This window comes from Hemiscyllium ocellatum, unplaced genomic scaffold (assembly GCF_020745735.1).
Source record: "Hemiscyllium ocellatum isolate sHemOce1 unplaced genomic scaffold, sHemOce1.pat.X.cur. scaffold_2695_pat_ctg1, whole genome shotgun sequence".
Lineage (NCBI taxonomy): Eukaryota > Metazoa > Chordata > Chondrichthyes > Orectolobiformes > Hemiscylliidae > Hemiscyllium > Hemiscyllium ocellatum.
In genome coordinates this window covers 1-24,155 of record NW_026868166.1, presented here as the reverse complement: position 1 = coordinate 24,155, position 24,155 = coordinate 1, and the positions used below count along the sequence as shown (strand labels likewise).

The window sequence follows — 24,155 nt, the reverse complement described above, 5'->3', positions numbered from 1 at the left end:
GGGCCGAAGGGCCTGTTTCCACACTAAGTAATCTAATCTAATCTAAAAAGATTTACAAGGATGTCGCCAAGACTGGAGGATTTGAGCTATAGGGAGAGACAGAACAGGCTGGGGCTATTTTCCCTGGAGCGTCAGAGGCTGAGGGGTGACCTTTATAGAGGTTTATAAAATCATGAGGGGCATGGATAGGATAGATAGACAAAGTCTTTTCTATGGGATGGGAGAGTTCAGAACTACAGGGCATAGGTTTAGGGTGAGAGGGGAAAGATATGAAAGAGACCTAAGGGGCAACCTTCTCATTTAGAGGGTGGTACGTGTATGGAATGAGCTGCCAGAGGAAGTGGTGGAGGCTGATACAATTGCAACATTTAAAAGGCAACTGGGGGGATACGGGCCCCGTGTTGGCAGGTGGGACTAGATTGGGTTGGGATATCTGGTTGGCATATACGAGTTGTCCAGGTTCAGGTGGATTGACAGTACTGAAATACCCATAGTGCCCAGGGATGTGCAGGTTAGGTGCATTAGTCAGGGGTAAATGTTGAGCAATAGGGGTAGGGGAATTGCGTGGTGAGTTACCCTTTGGAGGATCGGTGTGTAGTCTTTGGGTCGAGTGGCCAGCTTCCACACTGTGGGGAGTCTCTGAAGGGGAAGGGATTTTTGTAAACTGTGCAGGCAACGCAGGCGTAGTGCGGGGGCCTGCTGTTGGCCTTGCCCTGCCCCTTGCACCTCCCCCTGTTGTTGAGCTGTCTAAAACACAGCTACTCTTTCTCTGCCCTTTTGCTGGGGGCATCTGCAGCTGTAACAATGTTGGGCCACAATAAAGGTAACCAGAATGTACTGCTGGGCTCAAGCTCTCATTGAAAGCTCCAAGCGGTTTTTGTTTTAAAGCTGCTCATTTCTTGCAGCCTCCTGCACTAAGTTTCCAAAGTCATGTATCAGATGGAGCAGTGAATGAGTAGCTGGTTTCGTTAGAAATTATAAACTTTTCAGGAGTGCAGGTACTGCATCATTTCATCGGCAGTTTACTGGCAGCACCGGGAGGTATGGGCTGTGTTCATTAGAAAGGAGGTGGAGGTGCTGCTGTTGGACTAGGTGGGACAAGGTTGATAAATCACAACAGTGGGTTATAGTCCAACAGATTTATTTGGAAGCACTAGCTTTCGATGCGCTGCTCCTTCATCGGGTAGCTGTGGAGCAGGATCATAAGACGCAGAGTTAAGAGCAAAAGGTCACAGTGTCATGCAACTGATATGATATATTGACAAATGTAGATTGATGTTAAACATTCAGCACACTTACCTTAATTGTTCACACCATTGAATAAAAGGAGTTGGGACATCATGTTGAAGGTGTACAGGATGTTGGTGAAGTCACTTGTAGAGTACTGAGAAGGCTTCTGGTGGCCCTGTAATAGGAAGAATACTATTACAGAGAGTTCAGTAAAGATTTACCAGGATGTTGCCAGGACCGGAGGGTTTGAGTTATAAGGAGAAGCTGAGACTGTCTTCACTGGAGCACAGGAGGTTGAGGGGTGACCTCATTGAGATTGATATGATCATGAGGGTTCTAAGTAACATGAACATCAAACAGCGAGGAGCCTGCACGGTTATGTCAAGTGAGTGGGGGAGAAATTGTGGCATTTGGACACTTTAAATCCATCAAAAACAGCATCTCCATAGAGCATACTGTGCATGTCAGGTGAGGTGCCAGAAGACTGGAGGTTGGCTAACGTGGTGCCACTGTTTAAGAAGGGTGGTAAGGACAATCCAGGGAACTATAGATCAGTGTGCCTGACATCAGTGGTGGGCACATTGTTGGAGGGAATCCTGAGGGACAGGATTCTACCTTCATCTAGGTGGATGGGCTGGGACTTTTTCACTGGAGCATTGGAAGTGGAGATGTGATCTTATCAACATTTATAAAATCATGAGGGGAGAGATGAGGTGAACAAAGGGTGTCCTTCCCCTAGGGTTGGGGTTTCAAGATGAGGGAGCAAATTTTGACGGTGACAGGAGAAGGATTTTAAAAAGACTTGAAGGGCACAATTTTTTTTTTTACACAGAGTAGTTCACGTGAGGACTAAATGTCTAGAGGAAGTGGTGGATGCAGGTACAGTAACGTCATGAATAGGAAAGGTTTGGAGGGATATGGGCCAAAACACTGCCAGGTGGGAGTGGTTTAGTTTGAGAACATAGTCAGCATTGACTAGTTGTACTGAAGGGTCTGTTTCTGTGCTGTCTGACTCTGGAACTGTCTTAAAACTGGATACTGGTCTTACAACCATTTTTTTGCCTTCCCCCACAAGCATCCACATAAAAATCACATGAACTCAGCCTTGAATATATTCTATGACCTCCTAACTGCTGGAAGACATTCCCACTTCTGAACTTAATTCCTCTTGCTAACACACCACTTGCCTTGCTCATTGCCTGCTGCACCTGTCTGACAACTGGCACAGAAGGACGCTGATGCCCCTCTGAACATCCACGCATCATTCCTGATGAAGAGCTTGTGCCTCAAACTACGACTGTCCTACTGCTCGACCCACTGTGCTTTGCCAGTTGTGGTCTTCTCTACGTCAGGAAGACCAAGCGTAAACTTGGGGAATGGTTTGCCGAGCATCACAGCCGGATCCACAGAGGCTGAGCGGACTTCCCAGTCTCCACCCATTTTAATGCCCCTTCCCACTCCCCTTCTGACAAATTGGAGGAACAAAACCTCATCTTGTCTGAGCAGTCCACAGCCCGGAGGACTCGACACTAAGTTCTCCAATTTCAAATAATCTCCCATCCCATCCCCCAACTCACTTCCCAGCCCTTTCCACTCTTCCCTGCCAACTAGATTCCTTCCTCCCATTCACCAACCAGGTTATGGGGATAATGCAGGAATAGGATACTGATTGAGGATGATCAGCCACGATCATAATGAATGGTGGTGCTGGCTCAAAGGGCAGAAGAGCCGACTCCTGCACCTATTGTCTATTGTACCTTCTACCTGTCTCCACCTATCCTCACTTCATCACCCTGCCCCCAGCACACCCTTGTTCCACAGCTCTCCCTATACCCACCCCCAATCCTGAACAAAGGTTCCACCAGATACCTCAACTCTTCCACCTACTGATACTGCCTGGCTTGCTGCATTCTTCCAGTCTCCTGCCTGTCTATTTTGTCAATTGAGACAAAGGCTTGGACTAATTTTTCCAGAGTCTGTCCCCTCACTGGATTCACTCCCAGTCCTTTCAGTTGCTCCAAGTCAACAATTGAACCCCAGAATGAAACGTAAATGGAAAAGGGGGTGAGAAAAGAGAGTGCTGTACTCACAGACGTTGGACAGAGGAAGGAAGCTGCAGTCTGAGTGAAGCTCAATCTTCATTGAGAGAGGGGAGGGGCAGGAACTTCAGAACCTCATGGCCCAACTTCCGCGTTCACCAATAGGGGAGCTCCGAATGGCAGGAGGACAAGTCTCCTTCCGGTCCTCCAGTGTCAAAAGTAGGTTTCGCCCCCTTTCTGCCGACAATAAGGAACACGCCCAATGTTTTGGTGACATTAGCAAACATGTGCGCTACTTGTTGACACCGAGGAGTGTACACAATATGCTCTGTAGCAATGCTGGTGTTACTGACAGATTTTAAGTTTCCAAATGTCTATTGGAGATCAAAAAGGGCAGAGCGATATTTTTTCCCCCATGTGGCTCAATATTTGATTGAGCAGCCAGACAAATGCAAAGTTTTTAAGTCTTTACCTCCGTGTTGGGGTGACCTTCACAACTAGAGGACATAGGTTTAGGGTGAGGCCACAAAGATATAAAAGATACCTGAAGGGCAATGTTTCCCTGCAGAGGGTGCTGCAGGTATGGAATGAGCTGACAGAGGAAGTGGTGGAGGCCGGTATAATTACAGCCTTTAAAAGGTATCTGGATGGGTATATGAATAGGAATGGTGTAGAGGGATATAGTGCTGGCAATGGGGACTAGATTAATGTAGGATATCTGGTTGGCGTGGACAGGTTGGACTGAGGGGATCTGTTTCCGTGCTGAAAATCTCTACGACTCTAAATAATAAAAAGTCAACTTTTCCAATGAACATATCCATGTTAACAAGACTTAGTGCAGAACCTGCTTTACTAACCGTTCTCAACAGGTCCTGCCCCTTCAATAACTGAGGAACATATACATGCTGGTGCATAGTATCCTTCACTAGTATTTACACACTACCCTCAACAATTGCACAAGTAACAGCAAAGGGTAAACAGCACAAGGATTAAAACACAGTGAGGGGTAAACAGCACAAGCGCCAGTAAAAGCAGATGGAAAGTGAGTGTAAAATGTGACTATGACAGGACAGGCCCCACATTCCTTCCCCTCCGTCCCCCCCACAACCTGCCTCACCTTTCACCTCCCGGGCCCAGTACCTTCCAGGTGGCCCCATAGTTGACACAGGGGCCGCCCCACGACCAGTAGAACTCCACCACCCAGGCGGCCGACCAGTTCCCAAGCAGGCCCTTAACCCCATCCGCCTCCAGAATGGTCACCGGCTCCTGCCTGCTGTACAGCCGGCCGGTGTGGCCGTGACACAGCAGCTGCACCAGGAAGGCGGCGGTGACCAGTGACGGGGGTCTGCCCCGGGCCGCACGGCGCCATTTTCCTAACGGCCGCCGCTTCGCCGCTCGAGCGACTTCTCCTCCCAACCGCCTTCACCCCCGCGTGACGTCTGCACGGGGGGATGGGCGGGGCCGGGGGAGCCTCACCGTCACCAAGCAACAGCCACCTCGCGCTACAACTGCTCATTCACAAAAACAAACTCTCCTGTCTCGCTCTGCAGCTGCAGGGGGGACACTGCCACGTTTCGAGGAGCCCTGTCTACATTGGGAAAGCTCACGGCTCCATTTAAACAGATATTCCGACATCTAATACAACGATGTTAACTTTCAACTGCGTTCAGGGAACATGTATTTTGCTCTGAGTAAGTCTATTGAGTTTAACTGCAGCACGGCTGTAGTTTTAAACTTGTTTGCTTTCCTGAACAGCTAGGTTTAAATGTTTTATTCGTTAGAAGAAAATTAGTGATAGTTCACATATCCACCCTGAGATGGGGTGGGTAACTGGATTGAGTGGGTAGGCGCCATACTAAGTTTAACTTTGGGGACAGCCTTTGAGCTGCATATGAACAAACTGCTTACATGTTGCACTTATCGACTGATAAATATCGGCTCTTGTTATCTTAACACTTAGCCTTCTGATTGGACATTGCAAAGGTTCACCTCCCGCTCACACCCCGCCAGCACCCTTCCCAAGGGTCTGACCCTCCCTCTCTCCAGGCACACAGTCTGAATAATTGACGAAGCAAAATTCACTGTCAAATCCCATCAACATGGAAGATCCCAGCCCACCCTACCTCCCACTCTGTCCCCAACCCATCCAAAAACCACAAAACATCATCTCATCTTTAAAAAACAAAAGAAAAACTGGACCGCATCAAAACGTTCAACAACGGTCAACGCTATGACTGTTACACAACACTTTACGGAGCTACATTTCAACTTGAGTTCGTTTGCATTCCCTCATGAGAGTTCACATTAAAAGCTCATTGTACCAAATCAACGGCATGCCACAGCTCTCTGGAATTCAGCGGAATTCTTCCTGGTATCCCTCATGTTTTCTGGTTTTTTTTGAGAAAGGAGACCCTCCCGTGAGCTTCGCCTTCAGATCTCCTTGGCTACGCCCAAAGTTTCGGCTGATCAGTTCAAGCACAGGGTCGCAGCCTTTTCTTGCTAAGCTCAGCTGGCTTAAACGTTAGCAACGCCTCTGGTTCCCGTTGGGATTTACGCTCCCGAGCGCAGACCTGGCCCGCAGCCTCTAGTCCCACAGTTCCTGCTGACTGCAAACTGCCCTTCTGTCAGCAAAAATACAAACACGACGGGGACAGTGTTCATTTCGCTATTCTCAATGTCAGCTCTGACCCCCCAAAAGGTTCTCTTTTCAGGGGCGGGCATGTCAATTGCCTACTTGGGGGTTTGGTGAAATGTCTCAACAAGTGTTTCCGTTTGTCTATATTTACAAGAATTCTAACCCCAACTAGACATTTACATGTAAAATCTAAGAATTATGCAATGTGACACATGAAAGCATGATGAGGAGCATCTCCTGTGTCCTCTCTCAGCTCAGAGAAGACTTAAACCCCGCTCCCCCCTGTAACATTCCTCCAGGTGACAAAAGGAACTTAACGCAGGCGGATTATAAGGGGTTGCTCAGTGGTCACAGCGCCAAGGGACCCGGGTTCAATTACAGCCTCAGGGGCGACTGTCCGTGTGGAGTTTGCACATTTCCAGCCTGTGCCTGCGAGGGTTTTCTCCGGGTGCTCTGGCTTCCTCCCACAATCCAAAGATGCGTAGGTGAGGGTGGATTGGCTATGCTAAATTACCCATAGTACCTAGGGATGTGTACGTGAGGGTGAATTGGCCATGCTAAATTACCCATAGTACTGTTAGGACAGAATTTGTCCATGCATGTTCGTTTTAGGAGGAGAGACAACAGACGCTCAATTGTTTGGCACAAGCAGACTTTATTGCAGAATCGTAGCTGATACAGTGAATCACCCTACATTCACTGGAGAAGGCGCGTTCTGCCTTCCCCTCCCAAATCTGCTCCTGCTATACTCTTTGCTAAGCAGAGCTTCGCGGAGCTACTAAGCATTGCCTTATTAGGACATTTCGCGTTTGCTAGGCGTTTCCTGTTATTGAGCTCATTTGGGCGTTGGCAGCTGAGCTGGCCACATAAGCAACAGTTTCGATTTCCCAAGCAGCAGCTGCAGCTACAGTTTCGATTCCCCAAACAGCAGCTATAGCTCCACCCTCCCTTGACCTATTTTATCCTAACAGTACCCAGGGATATGTAGGATTGGGTAATTTAGCATGGCCAATCTACCCTAACCTACACATCCCTGGGTACTATGGGTAATTTAGCATGGCCAATCCACCCTTAGTGTAGGATTGGCCAGGCTAAATTGTCCTATAGTATCCAGGGATGTGCAGGTTTGGGTGGACTGGCCATGCTAAATTACATAGTGTTTGGGGATGTGCAGGTTAGGGGGCATTGACCATGCTAAATTACCCATAGTGCCCAGGGATGTGTAGACTAGGTGGGTTAGCCAATGGGAATTGCAGGGTTACAGGCAGAGGTCTGGGTGAGGTGTGGGTTGGATGGGCTGAAGGGCCTACTCCTACACTGCAGGGGTTCTAAGCGTGAGATGAGGTGCTTGACGGAAACGATGGGGAAGAGGCAGTGAAAACACAACGAGACCGTTTGAAAGTGGGAGCATGACAGGGGGGGGTGGGTAAATGGGATGTGGTGAGGGAGGGGGCTTAGGAGAGAAAGAGACACAGAAAGAGAGGGTCACACACAGATACAACTGGTGAAAGTGGGGAAGATTGTGATAGGTTCAGATAAGGTGGAGGAAGAAAAGCTGTTCCCTATTCACTGATAGTGACAAGGTCAGGGGCGGCCTGAAGTTCAGGGGTTTGAGCAGGAGAGAGAGGGGGAAAACAGAGGAAAAACAGGTTTACCCAGCAAGCAGCAATATGCTGGAACCCGCTGTCACCTCGGAGAGACAGACAGACGCAGAGGCAGATGCAGAGAGAGAGAGACAGAAAGACACAGAGACGGGGAGGTAATCAGATGAATGGCCTCCCTGTGCTGTGAGATCCAAAAGGAGCACGCGAGCAGCTGCCCCAGTGTTTCTGGCGGTCTGAGGCATCTCCCCCTTGCCCCATTATCGGTACCGCTCTCCCGTCCCGTTGGCACCCTCCCGGTGAACGGCCCACTCTCCCAATGCACTCAAGCTGCCCCTTCCCCCCCCACCGGGGGCTGGAAGAGGACGGAACAGCCCGTTCCGGAGCGGGGCTCGGGAACACTGCCCATGTCCGCGACGTCCTTTCCGAGAAAGGAAAGGAAAAGGACAACAGACTGGGGACCACCCACATCAACGGGAACGACAGTTCACCCTCAGACAAGGCTTTGTCAAGAGATATACAGCACGGAAACAGACCCTTCGGTCTAACCCGTCCATACCGACCAAATATCCCAACCCAAACTAATCCCACCTGCCAGCACCCGGCCCATATCCCTCCAAACCCTTCCTATTCATATACCCATCCAAATGCCTCTTGAATGTTGCAATTGTACCAGCCTCCACCACATCCTCTGGCAGCTCATTCCATACACACACCACCTTCTGCATGAAAAAGTTGCCCTGTAGGTCTCTTTTATATCTTCCCCTCTCACCCTAAACCTATGCCCTCTAGTTCTGGATTCCCCAACCCCAGGGAAAAGACTTTGCCTATTTATCCTATCCATGCCCCTCAATTTTGTAAACCTCTGTAAGGTCATCCCTCAGCCTCCGACGCTCCAGGGAAAACAGCCCCAGCCTGTTCAGCCTCTCCCTGTAGCTCAGATCCTCCAACCCTGGCAACATCCTTGTAAATCTTTTCTGAACCCTTCCAAGTTTCGCAACAGCGGGGAGACCCAGAAATAGAAAAGACTGAAGGGGGAAGTCAGTGGTAAATCTTTTGAAGAGGTTACAAAGGAGAGACCTCTGTCTGCAGCGGGACTGACCCCCACAGTAGCAGGTCGAGGTGGACGGCATTTAAGGAGAAGCTGGATACAGACGTCAGGGAGAAAGGAACTGAAGGGAATGCTGCTGTAAGGGAAATCAAGTGTGAGCAAGTGAAGGGGAGGTGCGTAGAGGCTCACATGGGTCAGAAATACTGAGAGAGACCAGTTGAGCTGAAGGACCTGACTGGAGACTCAATGGGACAGAGAGTGAAATCTTGGATCCACCTGCAAGAGAAGGAGAAACACGTGATTTACCTTCCAGGATTAAGCAAGTCCCGCAGATTCTACAGATCACTTTATGGCCAGAGCACTGAGTATAGGGGTTGGGGTCTGGACAGGACGTTGGTTAGGCCACTTTTGGAATACACAGGAACCTCGATTATCCAAAGGACACATGCAGGGTGTATTTCAGTCACTTGACGATTAGATCCCTTACAGTGTGGAAACAGGCCCAACCAGTCCACACTGACCCTCCGAAGAGTAACCCACCCAGACCCATTTCCCTCTGACTAATGTACCTAACACGACGGGCAATTTAGCATGGCCAATTCACCCTGACCTGCACATCTTTGGACTGTGGGACGGAACCGGAGCACTAGGAGGAAACCCACGCAGACGCGGGGAGAATGTGCAAACTCCACACAGTCTGTCGCCTGAGGCAGGAATGAAACCCGGGTCCCTGGTACTGTCAGGTAGCAGCGCTAACCACTGAGCCACCGTGCTGGTTCATCTAATTCTGGATAATCGAAGTTCCTCTGTATTATGTGCACTTCTGGTCTATCGGAAGGATGTTGCAAAACTTGAAAGGGTTCAGAAAGATTGACAAGGATGTTGCCTGGGTTGGAGGGTTTCAGCTACAGGGAGAGGCTGAACAGGCTGGGGTTGTCTTCCCTGGAACATCGGAGGCTGAGGGTTGACTTTAAGAGAGGTTTATAAAATCATGAGGGGCATGGATAGGGATAGACAAAGTCTTTTGCCAGAACTAGAGGGCATAGGTTTAGGGTGAGAGGGGAAAGATTTAAAAAGGGTCCTAAGGGGCAACATTTTTCACACAGAGGGTGGTGTGTCTGCGTGTGGAATGAGCTGCCAGAGGAAGTGGTGGAGGCTGGTACAATTGCAGCATTTAAAAGGCATCCACTTGGGTATCTGTGTAAGGAGGGGTTTGGAGGGATAGGGCCAATTGCTGGCAAATGGAACTTGACTGGTTGAGGATATGGAGGAGTTGGAGCGAAGGGTCTGTTTCTGTGTTGTACATCTCTACTTCAGGAGGTAATGCGCAGTCGCAGGCTCGCAGAGTCACTGGATGCCAAGGGGATGAGAGCACAGCAACTGCAGTGACCCTCCCCCCTCCCACCCAGGGTTAAGCCCTGGGCGGTGACTCACAGCGGCTGGCCCCGTCACTTGTGCCCCCGCTGGTGCTGCAGCAGGTGCTGGGACTGAGCGAAGCCCCTCCCGCAGACGGGTCAGGTGAACGGCCGCTCCCTGGTATGGACCCGCTGGTGCTGCAGCAGGGTGGACGACCGGGTGAAGCCCTTGCCGCAGACCGAGCAGCTGAAGGGCCTCTCCCCAGTGTGGACCCGCTGGTGGGTCAGCAGGGTGGACGAGTGGGTGAAGCTCTTGCCGCAGACAGAGCAGCTGAACGGCCTCTCCTTGGTGTGGACCCGCTGGTGGGACAGCAGGGTGGACGAGTGGGTGAAGCCCTTGCCGCAGACGGAGCAGGTGAAGGGCCGTTCCCCGGTGTGGACCCGGCGGTGGGTCAGCAGGTTGGACGAGTGGGTAAAGCTCTTGCCGCAGACCGAGCAGCTGAACGGCCTCTCCCTGGTGTGGACCCGCTGGTGTAAGAACAGGTGGGATGACTGGGTGAAGCCCTTGCCGCAGACGGAGCAGGTGAAGGGCCGCTCCCCGGTGTGGACCCGCCGGTGCCGCAGCAGGGTGGACAAGTCGCTGAAGTCCTTCCCGCACTCGGAGCAGGTGAAGGGCCGCTCCCCGGTGTGGACCCGCTGGTGCCGCAGCAGAGTGGACGAGTCGCTGAAGTTCTTCCCGCACTCGGAGCAGGCGTACGGCCTCTCCCCGGTGTGGACCCGCTGGTGGGACAGCAAGTGGGACGACTGGGTGAAGCCTTTGCTGCAGACGGAGCAGGTGAAGGGCCGCTCCCCGGTGTGGACCCGCTGGTGCCGCAGCAGGGTGGACGAGTCGCTGAAGTCCTTCCCGCACTCGGAGCAGGCGTATGGCCTCTCCCCGGTGTGGACCCGCTGGTGGGACAGCAGGTGGGACGACTGGGTGAAGCCCTTGCCGCAGACGGAGCAGGTGAAGGGCCGCTCCCCGGTGTGGACACAGCGGTGGATCTCCAGCACGGAGGGGGATCTGAATCCTTTCCCGCAATCCCCACACTTCCACAGTTTCTCCATGGCACGCGGAATGCCTCCTGAGACTTCCTTTCCCCACAGTGGGCAAACTGGCTCAGGCACGTGCCCCTGTGGTTCAGGTAAAGATGATACTTTAAGAGCCTACTGAAGCAGACAAAAACGTTCAAAGAATTTTCCCCTTCTGGACTGAAAGAGGGACGTCTCTCCTGTCCCACGAATCAAGGGGCTCTGTCAGACCTTCACATGGTACTCCGTTGGGGAGCTCTACCTGCAAAGCTGCTCTTCTCATATCCTGTGAAAAGGGGATTACAAAAGTCATTGCTGCCTGCACATGACAGGAATTCAGAACAGATCATTCTAGTTTCTGTAGAACTTCCCTAAAACAACCAAGTTACAATATGCAGATGCCAGTGTTGGGCTGGGGTATACAAAGGTAAAAAAAAAATCACACATCACCAGGTTGTAGTCCATTAGATTTGTTTAGAAGTTCGAGCTTTCAGAGCTCTGCACCTTCATCAGGTAGCTAGTAAAACCTCCAGGCCAAAAAGACAGCAGATGCTGGAGATCAGAGTGGTGCTGGAAAAGCACAGCAGGTCAGGCAGCATCCGAGGAGCAGGGAAAAAAAAACAATCGACATTTCGGGCAAAAGCCCTTCATCAGGAATGAGGAAAGAATGAGGACACTTTCCTCATTCCTGAAGAAGGGCTCATGCCCAAAACCTCGATTCTCCTGCTCCTCGGATGCTGCCTGACCTGCTGCGCTTTTCCAGCAATACATTTCCATTATCTGAAATATTAACAAGTTGCCTGATGAAGTAGTGTCTCTCTGAAAGCCAGTGCTTCCAATTAAACCTGTTGGACGATAACCTAGAGTTGAAAAGGTGCTGCTGGAAAAGCTCAGCAGGTCAGGCAGCATCCAAGGAACAGGAGATTTGACGTTTCAGGCATAAGCCCTGAAGAAAGGCTCTGGCCCAAAACGTCGAATCTCCTGTTCCTTGGATGCTGCCTGACCTGCTGAGCATTTCCAGCAACACATTTTCAGCTCTGATCTCCAGCATCTGCAGACCTCATTTTCTCCTATAACCTAGAGTTGTGTGATTTTTAACTTTAAAAAGTGTTGCAAACCTCCACCCGACACACACACACACACTTTTCTTCAATTCTCACTCTGCTGTTTCTGATATTACCCATCCCCCAGTATTGTCCAGAAAGGGACTTATTACCTAAAAAAAGCTGTAAATCTCCATCCCACACACTCTTTAACTCTTGCTGTACCTAATATCCCACCCCCCCCATGCTCCAGCAGGGTCTGACTGATGCTCATTGACTGAACCACACTCACCTCTTCCTGGACACAGCGACCCTCCACACCAACACAATATCAGCTTCCCTTAACCCACCCCCGCAACGGCGCATATGCAGGAGCAACCGATCACGTGAATCGAGGGACCGCCGTCGTCACAAAGGCCGTGCGTTGATTGGACGGAGCGCCCGTCCGTGCGGCGTTCCAGCCTTTCCCATTGGTCCGAGTAAAAAATGAGGTCTGCAGATGCTGGAGATCACAGCTGCAAATGTGTTGCTGGTCAAAGCACAGCAGGCCAGGCAGCATCTCAGGGATAGGGAATTCGACATTTCGAGCATAAGCCCTTCATCAGGAATCATTTCCCATTGGTCCACCGCGCCGCGGGTCACGTGGCGGCGCTGGTCGTTGTGACGCCCACGCCCACGTGACCTCTCTCCTGCACCCACCACCCACGCGCCCGTCCCTTCACCTCGACTCGGGGAGGCATGACCAATGGGGAGCCTTGGAGGACCGGAAGGAAGGATGGTCCTCCTACCAATCAGAGCACCCCCTCATTGTTTGAATGCGGAAGTTGGAGCATGAGCTCCTGCTGCTCTCTCTCTCTCTGAATGAAGATTGAGTGTTACCCCAGACTGCATCAACCTCTGTGAGTACAGCACCCTCTCTTCTCACCCCTCCTATTCCATTTCTTTTCTCATTTTGGGATTAAACTGTTGGTTTGTAGGAAGTGAAGTGAAAGGAGGTGAACTGAGGAAAGGTGCATATGCTGGATGCATTGGTCGAGATCGCTGTCTGTGTCTCTGTCTCTCTGTGTGTGTGTGTGTCTCTCTCGTGTCCTTCATCAGGAATTGCGGAGGGGGAGGGGTGGAAAGGGTTCTGAGAGATAAATAGGAAGGTGGGAGTGGGGCTGGGGGTAAGGTAGATGCAGGTTGGGGGGGGTGGTGATGGCGACAGGGTGGAGCAGATTGGTGGGAAGGAAGATGGACAGGTGGGACAGTTTAAGAGGGTGGTGCTGAGTTGGAGGGTTGGAGCTGGGGTGGGAGGGGGGAGGGAATGTGAGGAAACTGGTGAACTCGATGTTGATGCCATGTGGTTGCAGTGTCCTAGGCCACCTGATACCTGGAGGAAGAATGCCTCTGCATTGGGACCCTCCAACCATACAGGATCATTCTCCCCCTCCCCCCCCCAGCCCAATCCCAGAGACAACCCTCTAACTTGGGAATGCTCTTTTGAACTGTCCCACCTGTCCATCTGCCTTCCCATCTATCTGCTCCACCCTCCTGTCTGACCTGTCACCACCTTCCCCCGCTTTCATCTACCCATAGCATTCTCAGCTCCCTTCCCCCAGTCCCACCTCCCTCCCATTTATCTCTCAGTCCCTTTGGGCCCACCCCACATTCCTAATCAAGGGGTTATGCCCAAAACGTCAAACCTCCTGCTCCTCAGATGCTGGCTGACCTGCTGTACTCTTGCAGCACCAGACATTTTGGTGCTTATTTGTCTGGATGTTCTGATGTGACCCATTCGCAGATGTGAAGTCACATTCGAGAAAAACTCCTTCATGGAATGTGGGCTTTTTTTTTTGGCAAGGCCAACAATGTTTTCGTCCCTAACTGCCCTTCAGACAAGAGGATTGCCAGACTTTAGGGGGCATTTTAAAAGTCAAGCACGTGAGCCATCATATGCAGGCAGCACCAAGTTAATGCTAGCGGGTTTCCTTCCCTGAAGACCGTTATTGAATCAAATGGGTTTTCAGAAAAGTTTCATTCTCTCAATGACTGAGACTAGTTTTCAATTCAGATTTAAAAAAATAAATTTAATTTCCCCAAGGTTTGTTTTTACTGGTATTTGAACCCATGAGCCCAGATTATTTGCCTGGGGCCTCTGGATTGCTGGTCCAGTGTTGTTGTTATAACATCACTGACTCGCCTGGACAGCATTGAGAGTCATACAGATGTATAGCACACAGAGACCCTATGTGCAACTGGTGCATGCCGAGCACATAGCCAAAATTGATCTAGTCCGATGTGCCAGCACGTCCCTCCAAACCCTTCCCATTCATATTCCCATCCAGATGCCTTTTAAATGTTGCAATTGTCCCAGCCTCCACCACTTCCTCTGGCAGCTCATTCCATACACGCACCACCCTCTGACTGACAAAGTTGCCCCTCAGGTCCTTTTTATGTCTTTTCCCCTCTCACCTCTAGTTCTGGACTCTCCCACCCCAGGGAAAAGACCTTGTCTATTCACCCTATCCATGCCCCTCATCATTTTATAAACATCAATAAGGTCACCCCTCAGCCTCCGATGCTCCAGGGAAAACAGCCCCAGCTTACTTAGCCACTCCCTATAGCTCAAACCCTGGCAACATCTTTAACATTTTCTGAACCCTTTCAAGTTTCGTTTAACTGAACAGTAAAAGTCATACTGGACAGGGATATATCATAGTGTTACTATGCAATATGTATTTATTTACGACTGTATAAATTTGATTTATAATTATTTCTAGTTATATCATAGTGTTGTAGCCATGTTATGTATTCAAAGTTTGTGAGAAGATTTGTAGCTCGGGTGCTCGTTGTTGTGGTTCTGTTTGCCGAGCTGGGAATTTGTGTTGCAGACGTTTCGTCCCCTGTCTAGGTGACATCCTCAGTGCTTGGGAGTCTCCTGTGATGCTTCTGTGTTGTTTCCTCCGGCATTTATAGTGGTTTGTCTCTGCCGCTTCCGATTGTCAGTTCCAGCTGTCCGCTGCAGTGGCCGGTATATTGGGTCCAGGTCGATGTGTTTATTGATGGAATCTGTGGGTGAGTGCCATGCCTCTAGGAATTCCCTGGCTGTTCTCTGTTTGGCTTGTCCTGTAATAGTAGTGTTATGGATGCGGATCATTAGCTGTCTTCCTCTTTGTCCTATGTAGTGTTTTGTGCAGTCCTTATTGTGTACAAAATCCCATGCAAGGCCTGCACAAAACATTACATAGGACAAACAGGAAGACAGCTAACGATCCGCATCCATGAACACCAACTAGCCACGAAACGACACGACCAGCTATCCTTGGTAGCCATACACGCAGATAACAAGCAACATGAATTCGACTGGGACAACACTACTATTATAGGACAAGCCAAACCGAGAACAGCCAGGGAATTCCTAGAGGCATGGCACTCATCCACAGATTCAATCAATAGGCACATCGACCTGGACCCAATATACCGACCACTGCAGCGGACAGCTGGAACTGACAACCGGAAGTGGGCAGAGACAAACCACTATAAACGCCGGAGGAAAGATCACAGAAGCGCTTCACAGGAGGCTCCCAAGCACTGAGGATGTCACCTAGACAGGGGACGAAACGTCTGCAATACAAACTCCCAGCTCGGCGAACAGAACCACAACATGTCATGTATTTCCAGTCATACCCGTTACAGGACAGGAGAATACTGGGCTCAATGCTGACTCTGTGGATGAATCTAGTCAGACTCATTCCTCTCTATATCCACAGAGTCCTGTAAGTGTATTCCTCTATAGGGTCCCTCCAGTCTCACTTGGGTATTGATCGACTCCACTACAGTCATCCTCAGAGCGAGCATGTTCTAGGTCTTGTTACCAAAGCAAAGTTCTTGCTCTGATTCTCTTTCCCCTCCCCCCTCCACATCTTGGTCTGTCAATATGGTAGAGAGAGGTGGGGGGGCAGATAACTAGGTTAGCAAACTGCATGAGGGTGGCATGGTGGCTCAGTAGGTAGCACCGATGCCTCATAGTGCCAGGGACCTGGGTTCAATTCCAGCCTCGGGCGACTCTCCCTGTGGGTTTCCCCCGAGTGCTCCGGTTTCCTCCCACAGTCCAACCTTGTGCAGGTTAGGGTGGGTTGGCCGTGCTAAATTGCCCAGAGTGTTCAGGGATGTGTAGCTTAGGTGCACGTGTCAGGGGTAAATATAGGGGAATGGGTCTGGGTGGGATACTCATCACAGGGTCGGTATGGACTTGTTGGGCAGAAGGGCCTGTTTCCACACTGTAGGGGTTCTAATTCTTAACTTTTCTTGGAGCTAAATCTGCCAAATGTCAGGAATCAGAAAAATTGGGAGGGAGCGTATTAGGTACGGCAGTAGGGAGAGTGTGTGGGATGGAGACTCACAGGTTTTGGGTTATGGGCGTGGAATGAATATTCTGTGAAATCGATCTGTTACAGTGGTTAGCACTGCTGCCTCACAGCGCCTGTCAGACCTGGGTTCAATTCCCGACTCAGGCGACTGACTGTGTGGAGTTTGCACGTTCTCCCCGTGTCTGCGTGGGTTTCCTCCGGGTGCTCCGGTTTCCTCCCACAGTCACAAAGATGTGCGGGTCAGGTGAATTGGCCAAGCTAAATTGCCCGTAGTGTTAGGTAAGGGGTAAATGTAGGGGTATGGGTGGGTTGCGCTTCGGCGGGTCGGTGTGGACTTGTTGGGCCGAAGGGCCTGTTTCCACACTGTAAGTCTAAGTCTAAACTCTGAGATTCTACGTGATACTGACAGCGATGACTTTCTAATTGACAGGCTTTCACAGGAGGATTTACCTGCATATCTTGAACTAATTGCCTCAGCCAGCTTGACTCATTGGGACTGGAATTTTATCGATCTTTTGAGTGGAGAAGGAGGATTGTCCCGCCTGCTTCCAGAGATCTGACTGGTAAAGCACTGAGATGCCGCTGTCCGAGGGTGGAGGGAGCTTTACCGGAGCGGAGAGTTAGCCAGCCGGCCCCCCGCAGCAGAGTGGGACGTCAGAGGGAGCGTCGAACCTGGAGGGAGGCCGCGCCGTGGGGAAACCGTGGAAGTGTGGGGAATGCGGGAAGGGGTTTCGAGTCCCCTCTGAGCTGGAGACCCACCGGCGCGGTCACACCGGGGAGAGGCCGTTCTCCTGCCCCGAGTCCGGCAAGGCCTTCATTGGGTCCTCCAAGCTGCTGAGGCACCGGCGGGTCCACACCGGGGACAGGCCGTACCCCTGCCCCGAGTGTGGCAAGGCCCTTCACCCAGCTGTCCCACCTGCAGACGCACCGGCGCCTCCACACACCAGGGAGAGGCCTCTCACCTGCCCCGGGGGCGGCAAGGCCTTCAATCGATCGCCGACCCTGCGGACGCACAGGCGCCTTCCCAACGTGATCGCACGGAGTTGAAGTCTGCAGCGAATCCCACCCAGGACTGGGGGGGGATCGTGCCCGTGGGGGGATTGTGCCCCGTTCGAAGACAGTGGGTGAAGCGGGAAGGGAGCGAGGCTTCCTTTCTGCCGGACTGGCCGCTCTCGCTCCCTTTGCTTCCCGTGGGACCGATGCTGTTTGAGGCTGGGACTGCACGTTCCCCGGGCCAAAGATCTGCAGGAGCTGAGGAAGTGCACTCCTTTCACACCGGATGGTAAATCATGTTTGTCCCATCTATTTCAGTCTTAAATACCCTCCGTGACCTGGCCTCCCAGCCTCCTGTGGCAGTGAATTCCCCAGATTCCCCACTCTCTGTCTGAAGAGGTTTCTCCTTATCTCCGTTCTAAAAGGTCTAAGGCTGTGCCCTCGGCTCCTGGTCTCTCCTACCAATGGAAACATCTTCCCAATGGCCACAGATAGTTCAAAGTCAAATACAATAGCCTCTATTCCATTGAGTGTCCAGCACACTTTATAACACTTTGTAAAATCAGGAGGGCCATTGATGAGGTGAGTGGCAGGTGTCTTTTCCCGATAGAATAAAGAATATTCCAGCACAGGAACAGGCCCTTCGGCCCTCCAAGCCTACACCGATCCAGATCCTCTATCTAAACCTGCTGCCTATTTTCTCAGGATCTGTATCCCTCTGCTCCCTGCCCTTTCATGTATCTGTTGAGATACATCTTAAATGACGCCATTGTTCCCGTCCCTACCATCTCCGCTGGCAACACATTCTGGGTACCCAGCATCCTCAGCGTAAAGAACTTTCCATACATATCTTAAATCTTTCCCCTTTCACTTTGAACTCATGACCCCAGGTAACTGAGTCCTCCACTCTGGGGAAAAACATTTCTTGCTATCCACCCTGTCTATACCTCTCATGATTTTGTTGGCCTCAATCAGGTCCACCCTCAACCTCCGTCTTTCCAATGAAAATAATCCTGATCTATTCAAACTCTCTTCATAGTTAGCATCCTCCATACCAGGTAACATCCTGGTGAACCTCCTGTGCACCCTCTCCAAAGCATCCACATCCATTTGGGAATGCGGCGACCAGAACTGTACGTGGTATTCCAAATCTGGCCGAAACAAAGTCTTATCTAACTGTAACATGACCTGCCAACTCTTGTACTCAATACTCTGTCTGATGAAGGAAAGTGTGCCATGTGCCACCTTGACCACTCTACTGTCCTGCATTGCCATCTTCAGGGAATAATGGGCCTGAACACACAGATCTCTCTCTACATCAGTTTTCCCCAGGACTTTTCCATTTACTGTATAGTTCGCTCTTGAATTGGATCTTCCAAAATGCATCACCTCACATTTGTCCGGATTGAACTCCATCTGCCATTTCTCTGCCCAACTCTCCAGTCTATTCTCCATTCTGCTGTATTCTCTGACCGTCCTCTTCACTATCTGCTACTCCACCAGTCTTCGTGTCAACTGCAAACTTGCTAATGAGGCAACCTACACCTTCCTCCAAATCATTTAGATATATCACAAACAACAGTGCTCCCAGCACGGAGCCCTGTGGAACACCACTGGTCACCGTCTCAGTTTTGAGAAACTCCCTTCCAATACTACTCCCTGTCTCCTGTTTCCCAACCAGTTCTCTATCCATCTGGCTAGAATACCCTGGACCCCATGTGATTTCACCTTTTCCATCAGCCTACCATGGGGAACCTTGTCAAATGCCCAAGTAAAGTCCATGTCTATGACATCTGCAGCCCTTCCCTCATCAATCAATTGTGTCATTTCCTCGTAGAATTGTATTGAGTTGCTAAGACATGACCTTCCCTGAACAAATCCATGCTGCCTGTCACTCATATGCTCATTTTCTTCCAAATGTAAATAGATCTTATCCCTCAGTATCTTCTCCAGCAGCTTCCCTACCACTGACATCCAGCTCACAGGTCTGTAATTACCTGGATTATCCCTGCGACCCTTCTGAAACAAGGGGAAAACATTATCAATTCTCCAGTCATCTGGGACCTCACCTGTGTTTAAGGAAGCTGCAAAGATATCTGTTAAGGCCCAAGCTATTTCCTCTCTTGCTTCCCTCAGTAACCTGGGATAGATCCCATCAGGACCTGGGGACTTTGACCACCTTAATGCCTTTTCAGAATACACGTCACTTCCTCCTCCTTATGCCGACTTGCCCTAGAGTATTCAAAGATCTATCCCTAACGTCAACATCCACTATGTCCCTCTCCTCTATGAATCCTGACACAAAGTACTCATTAAGAATCTTGCCCATTTTCTCTGACTCCACACACATCTTTCCTCCTTCGTCCTTGAGTGGGCCCACCCTTTCTCTAGTTACCCTCTTGCTCCTTATATATGAATAAAGGGCTTTGGGGTTGTCCTTAACCTTGCTCGCTAAGGATATCTCATCGCCCTTTTAACCCTCTTAATTCCTCATTTCAGATTGGTCCTACTTTCCCGTTATTCTTCCAAAGCTTTGTCTGTCTTCAGTCGCCTAGACCTTATGTATGCTTCCTTTTTCCTCTCAGCAAGTCTCACAATTTCACCTGTCATCCATGGTTCCCTAATCTTGCCAATTCCATCCTCATTTTCACAGAGACATCTCTCTCCTGAACTCGAATCAATTCTCTTTAAGAGCATCCCAAATATCGAATATGGATTTTCCTTCAAAAAGCTGCTCCCAATCCACACTTCCCCAGCTCCTGCTGAATTTGGGGATAGTTGGCCTTTCCCCAATAAGCACTCTTCCTTTCGGACCACTCTCGTCTTTGTCCATGAGTATTCTAAACCTTACGGAATTGTGATCCCCATCCCCAACGTAATCCCCTCCTGAAACTTCACCCACCTGGCCGGGTTCATTCCCCAACACCAGGTCCAATATGGCCCCTTCCCGAGTTGAACTATTTACATACTACTCTGAAACCCTCCTGGATTCTCCTTACAAATTCTGCTCCTCTAACAGTAAGTGAATCCCAGTCAATGTTGGGAAAATTAAAATCTCCTCTCACCACCACCTATCCTACATCTTTCCATGATCTGTTTACATATTTGTACCACTATCTCACGCTCACTATTGGGAGGCCTGTAGTATAGCCCCAACATTGTTACTGCACCCTTCGTATTTCTGAGCTCTGCTGAAAATGTGTTGCTGGTTAAAGCACAGCAGGTTAGGCAGCATCTAAGGAATAGGAAATTCGACGTTTCGAGCATAAGCCCTTCATCAGGAATGAGGCGAGTTTGCCAAGCAGGCTAAGATAAAAGGTAGGGAGGAGGGACTTGGGGAGGGGCGATGGAGATGTGATAGGTGGAAGGAGGTCAAGGTGAGGGTGATAGGCCGGAGTGGGGTGGGGGCGGAGAGGTCAGAAGGAGATTGCAGGTTAGGAGGGCGGTGCTGAGTTGAGGGAACCGACTGAGACAAGGTGGGAGGAGGGGAAATGAGGAAACTGGAGAAATCTGAGTTCATTCCTTGTGGTTGGAGGGTTCCCAGGCGGAAGATGAGGCACTCTTCCTCCAGCCGTCATCTTATGTTCTGCCGGTGCAGGAGTCCAAGGACCTGCATGTCCTCGGTGGAGTGGGAGGGAGTGTTAAAGTGTTGAGCCACGGGGTGGTTGGGTTGGTTGGTCCGGGCGTCCCAGAGGTGTTCTCTGAAGCGTTCAGCAAGTAAGCGGCCTGTCTCCCCAATATAGAGGAGGCCACATCGGGTGCAGCGGATGCAATAGATGATGTGTGTGGAGGTACAGGTGACTTGTGGCGGATATGGAAGGATCCCTTGGGGCCTTGGAGGGAAGTGAGTGTGGAAGTGTGGGCGCAAGTTTTACATTTCCTGCGGTTGCAGTGGAAGGTGCGGGGGGTGGAGGTTGGGTTGGTGGGGGGTGTGGACTGACGAGGGAGTCACGAAGGAGTGGTCCTTGCGGAACGCTGATAGGGGGAGGGGAGGGAAATATATCCCTGGTGGTGGGGTCTGTTTGGAGGTGGCGGAAATGACGGCGGATGATACGTTGTATGCGGGGTTGGTGGGGTGGTAGGTGAGAACCAGTGGGGTTCTGTTTTGGTGGCGGTTGGAGGAGCGGGGGCTCAAGGGCGGAGGAGCAGGAAGTGGAGGAGATGCGGTTGAGGGCATCGTCAATCACGTCTGGGGGGAATCTACGGTCCTTGAAGAAGGAGGCCATTGGGCTGTGCGGTGTTGGAACTGGTCCTCCTGGGAGCAGATGCGGCGGAGACTAAGGAATTGGGAATATGGGATGGAGTTTTTACAGGGGCAGGGTGGGAGGAGGTGTAGTCCAGGTAGCTGTGGGAGTCAGTCGGTTTATAGTAGATGTCTGTGTTGAGTCGGTCGCCGAGATAGAGATGGAAAGGTCTAGGAAGGGGAGGGAGGAGTCTGAGACAGTCCAGGTGAATTTGAGGTCGGGATGGAAGGTGTTAGTAAAGTTGATGAACTGTTCAACCTCCTCGTGGGAGCACGAGGCAGCGTCGATACAGTCATCGATGTAGCGGAGGAAAAGGTGGGGGGTGGTGCCAGTGTAGTTGCGGAAGATGGACTGTTCCACATATCCTACGAAGAGGCAGGCATAGCTGGGGCCCATGTGGGTGCCCATGGCAACTCCTTTAGTTTGGAGGAAGTGGGAGGATTGACAAGAGAAGTTCTTCAATACACGGAAGATAACAAATGTTCATCACATTGATTCCTGAGAGGAGAGGATTCATGGATCAGGAGGGATCGAGTCGATTGGCAATGAATTCAATAGGTTTGAACACAATGATGGGGAATCGCATGGGAACCGATAAAATTCCAGGAGGGATGGGTTCAGATTTTTGGGACATTGGGGCCAGTGCTGGGGGTGGAGGGACTATTACAAATCAGATGAGTTACACCCGGGCCAGACTGGAACCAATATCCTTGGGGTGCTTTTGCTATCGCTGCTGGGGAGGGTTTAAACTAATGTGGCGGGGGATGGGAAACAAATGAGGGAGGTTCGTGGTCAGGAAGGAGGTAGTAACTAAAGCCTGAAAGGAGCGAGATAATAAAGTCAGTGTGACAAAGGGGAAGAGTCACAGGGAACAGATGATGAACGCAAAGGGACAGGTGGTCTGAGGTGCATTTGTTTTAATGCAATAAGTGTAGTAGGTAAGGCAGATGAACTTAGGGCTTGGAGTCGTACCTGGGAGGATGATGTTATTGCTAACACTGAGACTTGGTTGAGGAAAGAACAAGATTGGCAACTGAATATCCCAGGATATCGATGCTTCAGGTGGGATAGAGAGGGAGGTAAAAGAGGTGAAGGAGTGGTATTACTGGTCAGAAGCTATCACAGCTGTGCTGAAGGAATGCACTATGAAGGACTCGAACAGTGAGGTAATATGGGAAAAGTCCTGGGGAAAACTGATGTAGAGAGAGATCTGTGTGTTCAGGCCCATTGTTCCTGAAGATGGCAATGCAGGTCAGTAGAGTGGTCAAGGCGGCATATGGCACACACTTTCCTTCATCGACAGAGTATTGTGTACAAGAGTTGGCAGGTCATGTTACAGTTATACAAGACTTTGTTTCGGCCAGATTTGGAATACCACTACAGTTCTGGTCGCCACATTACCAAATGGATGTGGATGCTTTGAGAGGGTGCACAGGAGGTTCACCAGGATTACCTGGTATGGAGGATGCTAACTAAAGAAGAGAGGTTGATAGATCAGGATAATTTTCATTGAAAGACGGAGGTTGAGGGGGACCAGATTGAGGCCAACAAAATCATGAGAGGTATAGACAGGGTGGAAAGCAAGAAATTTTTTCCCCCAGAGTGGAGGACTCAGTTACCGGGGGTCATGAGTTCAAAGTGAGAGGGGAAAGATTAAGATATGTATGGAAAGTTCTTTACACTGAGGTTGCTGGGTACCCGAATTTGTTTCCAGCGGAGATGGTCGGGACGGGAACAATGGCTCATTAAGATGTATCTCAACAGATACTGAAAGGGCAGGGAGCAGAGGGATACAATCCTGAGAAAATAGGCAGCAGGTTTAGATAGAGGATCTGGATCGGTGTAGGCTTGGAGGCCGAAGGGCCTGTTCCTGTGCTGGAATATTCTTTATTCTATCGGGAAAAGACACCTGCCACTCACCTCATCAATGCCCTCCTGATTTACAAAGTGTTATAAAGTGTGTTGGACACTCAATGGAATAGAGGCTATTGTATTTGACTTTGATCTATCTGTGGCCATTGGGAAGATGTTTCCATTGGTAGGAGAGACCAGGAGCCGGGGCACAGCCTTAGCCCTTTTAGAACGGAGATAAGGAGAAACCTCTTCAGACAAAGAGTGGGGAATCTGGGGAATTCACTGCCACAGGAGGCTGGGAGGCCAGGTCACGGAGGGTATTTAAGACTGAAATAGATGGGACAAACATGATTTACCATCCGGTGTGAAAGGAGTGCACTTTCCTCAGCTCCTGCAGATCTTTGGCCCGGGGAACGTGCAGTCCCAGCCTCAAACAGCATCGTCCCCACGGAAGCAAAGGGAGCGAGAGCGGCCAGTCCGGCAGAAAGGAAGCCTCGCTCCCTTCCCGCTTCACCCCACTGTCTTTCGAACGGGGCACAATCCCCCCACGGGGCACGATCCCCCCCCAGTCCTGGGTGGATTCGCTGCAGACTTCAACTCCGTGCGATCACGTTGGGAAGGCGCCTGTGCGTCCGCAGGGTCGCGAACGATTGATAGAAGCCTTGCCGCCCCCGGGGCAGGTGAGAGGCC

General features: G+C 50.7%; 1 long non-coding RNA gene and 1 pseudogene across 1 annotated transcript; both read right to left on the bottom strand.

The window, feature by feature from the left end:
- LOC132812388 (zinc finger protein 850-like) overlaps nucleotides 1–12,398 on the bottom strand; it is a 42,416-nt pseudogene extending 30,018 nt beyond the window's left edge.
- Nucleotides 1,125–4,695, bottom strand: LOC132812389 (uncharacterized). The gene is made up of 4 exons (XR_009643606.1): nucleotides 4,387–4,695; nucleotides 3,321–3,506; nucleotides 1,300–1,405; nucleotides 1,125–1,187 (listed from the first exon to the last, which is right to left on the bottom strand). It is a non-coding gene; the product is annotated as an uncharacterized LOC132812389 (long non-coding RNA).
- Nucleotides 12,399–24,155: the final 11,757 nt, after the last annotated feature.